Below are 5502 nucleotides of genomic sequence, written 5' to 3' on the forward strand. Positions count from 1 at the left end.
CCAGCAATTATGAAAAATTATGAGAAAATTTAATTGAAGAACCTACGAAACGACTAGAGACTCTTTAATAAGAGTCTGGCCAACAGAAATCTGATTTTCGAGCGTTTTGATTGGTCCGCCATGTTTTCTCTAATCTAAGAAGGGGTAGTTGCACTAGTTCAGCAGTGCAGCTAAAAAGAACAGAGCATATGAGACTTAATCTCTAACAAAACACTATTACGTTTTGTGCTAAACGTAGCTATTGATTTGAATAAAACGAAAAGCACAGTCTTGCATAAAGGCATATTATAACACATAAGGAAATCAATCAGTATCCTTCACTTCCATTTTGGCAATAGAAATAAAGACTCTGATTTATTTCCTAATGCCTCATGCATTATGCTTTTATGCAAGAGTGTATGTTTTCCGCTTAATATTCGAATATTATTCATATGGATTTTTTTAAAACTATATTGAAAGTTTTTAAATTTTTATTAATAAAATTACTGTTTACTACCCAGATAGCCAAACCTGTGCGAGCAGATTTTACGCAGAGTCTGTCAACAGTGTCTGTTGACAGAATGGCAACAAACTGCACACAGAAACTGTTTTAGCAGTCTCTGACGACAGATTGGTGACAGACTGCGCGCAGAGCCTGTCGACAGACTCTGACGTCAGACTGACGGCAGATTGCGCGCAGATACTGTTTCCTAGATAGGCTATTTAATTCTATCAAAGGCCATATGTACGTTATTAAATGGGACAGTTTCACATACACACCACGTAAAACTGCTGCAGAGGAGTCAAGATAATTATATTGTGCAATAATTGTACACATATACAGAATAAAAAAAAATGTTTACATTTTAAAATTGTATTACACATTTTTTATAAAAAAGTAACAATAATAGAGAAATAACGAGTACAAGTATAGAATAGTACAACGGTTAAATGGCCATTTAAAGGCGTACATATGTCATGCCTGGTAAAAATTGTTCTCATAATTTTTCATACAATTTCTCATCTTATTATTTTTTTTAATGTTGTTATGTCATTAATTCTGAACGATTCAACAGTCATGCAATAAGTACTGAAGGTAGCAGCACCGAATAAAATATTAGTCTCGCTATGTAAATAACTTTTACAGAATTTTTTTGATGGTTTATTTAAAAATACATCATGCTTCGATTTTGATAAAACTTAATACAATCTGAATAGGACGATCGACCAAATTAATTCGCATATGCAAAAGTACAGTATTTTATTAACATGATGGAAAAATGTCATTGTCTGCTATTTTATTGCAGTAATTTTCTATACAGTCCGTGGTAGAAAATTAATTTCGAATTATCCTGCCGGTTTCTATTACATTATTTATACGCTAAATGGTTTCGTATTTTGCGGTTTAAAAGGCGAACAAACTAAGATTTTTTTTCCTTAACCTTTAAGTGGGCAATACAAAGTGCTTTTTATCAAGTGAGGAATTGGCGTAGTGTCTAAGACGACGGACGATTATCCAAAAGATGTCTTCGGTTCAAATTCGAATCTCACCAGAGAAAATCTTAATTATGAAAAAATAATATAGAAAAACTTTGTTTTCATAGTATTTTATGAGTATTTATGAGAAAGCGCTTATTCTATGAGTAATTATGAAAAATTATGAGAAAATTTAATTGAAGAACCTACGAAACGATGGGATCTGCGCGCAATTTGCCGCCAATCTGCCGTCAGAGTCTGTCGACAGGCTCTGCGCGCAATCTGCCGCCAGTCTGTCGTCAGAGTCTGTTCGCAGACCCTGTCAACAGTCTGGCGGCAGATTGGGGACGCAGATGTCTATGGATCTGTCGACAGATCCTGCTCGGATTCGACAGATCCTGTCGACAGTCTGACGTCAGTCTGCGCGCAGATTGCTTACTGGGTACATTCATTACAAACGTTAGATTTGTGTTCGGCAATTATATTTAGAAAACCTGTTACATATTGCGCATCGTCTTCTTCGTAATTGCCTCGAGCAACTGAACGCATATACAAAGAAGTGGCAATTAATTTAAAATTATTTTTAAATTGTAGAGCATTTAATGTAACATTTTTACTTCGAAGAACAGAAAAAAGATTCTCAACACAGTCCTGCGTAAGTCTACCTGTCAGTAAGAACTGAAATTTTCTTTCACGAAAAAGATAATCTGCCAATTCTAAAATAGATTTAGTTGAAATCATTACTCCCCTCTGAACAGGTTTAAAATCCCTTTTATTACCAACACGTAGATTGTGGAATATCTCTATAAATTCATTTAAAAAAGAAACAGTATCTTTATATTTCTCTATGTCTTTTGTACCCAAAGAAATGCAGCAGTGCCTTGAAGTCATAATCGTATACCATTTTGCTATTATTTTGACAAAAAATGCTGTAGCAATGTATTCTGGTACTGAATTTTCATCGGCTAAAAATTCCAAGGCAGTGCTCACTTCATGACTCAATAAATTTTTAGCTTTATTGACACGCATTTTATCAGAATTGTTTTTGGTATCGACATCGTTTATACTTATTTTTGGTGTTAATAAAAATTGGAAATCTTTTTGCCCTATAAGTAATTCTTCGAAGTGTTTTGCTAGTATCATATTTGTTGGCAAATTATATTTGCGTACAATATTTTCGGGTAATGTAAGGAACTTATTATTTAAAATACATGCTGTTATATTTTTTAATAAATGAGGTACGTCTGCAATAACATATAAATTACGATTAGGGTCACATGGATGCACGATGTAATTTACAATTCTGTTATGTCTCCCAGCTGTAATCCCAAATGCTTTCCACAAAGCCTGATTACCGGATCCCATATCGGAAGTAATAGCATTTACGGTAAGACCAATTGATTTTGCTCTGTGAAGTATATCAATTATTATTGGTCGTAATATAACGCCATTAAACCCGTCACTCGTAAAATAATAACCAATAATTTGTTTCCAACGACATGCAATACCGCATAACATAAATACTATAGCGTGTGACGCTATACCTGTATGTTCCGGCAAAGTAACATTGCCAATGTAACTTTGAGAAGAATTATCAAAAATCTTCCCTGATGAAATGCTGATTTCATCATATATTAAACAACATTCTTTATCAATTTCTTCCCAATTTGACACTTTCCATTTTAAAAAATTAAAAATATCGTCTGAAATTCCACTATCAAATTTCAAATTTTCTATTTTCCTTCGTAACGTTCGAAGTCCTGGGATATCCAAAGGATATTTCTGGCGACGAAGTTCTTCATAACCGGTGATGCCACAAGAAAATCTTAATCGAAGTGCTTTTATAATCGATTCGTTGCTCCACTTCTGTACTCTTCTATTGTTTTTTAAAACTGCAATTTGATCGTCAGTAAATATTTCTGATATCTTGCTTAATACAGCTGCATAATTAGATCCACTTTTTTTCTGTTTTAATACCTTTAACCTTTAAGTCACGTTGTGCCATAAACATTAATTTTTTATATTTGTTTAGTTTGCCATTCTTATTTTTAATTAGACGTGATTGTTCATATATAATTTGTTTCTGTTTCTTCACTATACGTGACATGTTTTTACGTTCACTATCGTCTTTTTTACTTCCGGCATTTTCCAAATGCAGTTCACTCTCGCAATCGTTATTTTCTTTCTCATTTTGGACATTTTGCACTGACAGGTCATGTTCATAAACACAACCTATTTCATCATTTAGTGAAACATGTTTGATGTTTTCGTGGTAACTTGTCTGAAATAAAATACTCAATCTAATCTAACTATTATTAATTTACAATTTTTAAATAAATAATATATATAATATAAACATATAATAAATAAATATGTAATAATATAATATAAATTTATATATGCTTTTCTAATTCATTTGCAGCTACTTTTCTTATATTCCCAGCAAACACGAATATAACTGCTATATAACATAGAAGTAACAAGTATACATGTTACTTCTGTTATATAGCTGTGTTATATAGTTACATTCTATGTTTGTTAGTTTTTTATTTTTACAGCTTACGATTTTCTTCGCTTCATTTCCAAATATTGTTGGCACAGCATTTACTTTCAGCTTTCTTTTTCTATCAGCTTGATTATTTTCCCACATATCGTTCGAAAAATATATCTGCAATAATAAATAGTGAATAAAAACATTGGGAAATGATACTTAAAATATAAAAATCATAAACTTACGACATAAACAGTTAATTACTATATATAATCTGCTATGACTTTTTTCATATTGTCTAAACATAAATATGTTGTTTATATGTTAATTTGTAAAAAAAGATTGCTATACATAATTGTCTAAATAATCCTGAACATACTTCACATAGAAATGATCTGTTGGTAGGTGTCCATCCTTTTCTGCCAACATTTGCTGCCCATTGTGTACGCCGAACTGGATTTCGAGGAAAAATTTTCATTATAAATCGTTTTGTATCAGAATTTGAACAGCCAGGAGCTGTACAACTAGTCATGTTACTGAAATATTTAATAATTATATAACTAAAATAGACAATAATAAATCTATAAAAATAACAGATTATTAAATAAACTATTAAATATAACGTATACTGAATTTATAATTAATTTTGCGTTAAGTTTTGCTTACAGATATTATAGTAAATTTAATATATATCTTAAAAGTAAGGTTATATTATTTTTTACGATTTAAAGATATTTTATAATAATGTAAAATTATAAATACTTACCTAATAATCTCAATATAAATATTATGTTGTAAAGAATATTTTCTACGAGAAATATTTTGTTTCTTTTCACTCAAGAAATAAATACCCCGACTCATTTCAACTTATTGCACCAATTCAGCAGTGCAGCTAAAAATCACAGACTAGATATCACGTGATATTGTCGTCATTAGAGAAAACATGGCGGACCAATCATAATACTTCATATCAAGGTACACGGATCATAGTGTGATGGCCAGACTCTTATTAAAGGGTTTCTAGAAACGACAGGATCTGCGCGCAATCTGCCGTCAGTGTCTGTCGATAGGCTCTGCGCGCAATCTGCCGCCAGTCTGTCGTCAGAGTCTGTTCGCAGACCCTGTCAACAGTCTGGCGGCAGATTGGGGACGCAGATGTCTATGGATCTGTCGACAGATCCTGCTCGGATTCGACAGATCCTGTCGACAGTCTGACGTCAGTCTGCGCGCAGATTGCTTACTGAGTAGCGAGACTAATATAAGGTGTAGTAAAAAGAAATCCATTATAGTAAGTATGGTAGGCGGGTTCTAACCCAGGTCCTCTGATGGAGGGAGATGAGGGGCGGGGGGTACCGCGGGCGGGGGAATATGACGTCACCGGAGAGGTATGACGTCACTTTTATGACGTCACCGCGGGCTGGGGGTATGACGTAGGGGGGATTGCGTCACCGCGGAGAGGTTATCAGCGGTCGGTAATTGGGAGGCATACCGATGTTACCGACGGTCTGTAATTTTTTACCGATATTATATAACATTTAATTACATAATTTTTACCA

The sequence above is a fragment of the Odontomachus brunneus genome, unplaced genomic scaffold, assembly GCF_010583005.1.
Source record: "Odontomachus brunneus isolate Ranch 3 - 2012 unplaced genomic scaffold, Obru_v1 Obru_scaffold_209, whole genome shotgun sequence".
In the NCBI taxonomy this organism is placed as follows: domain Eukaryota; kingdom Metazoa; phylum Arthropoda; class Insecta; order Hymenoptera; family Formicidae; genus Odontomachus; species Odontomachus brunneus.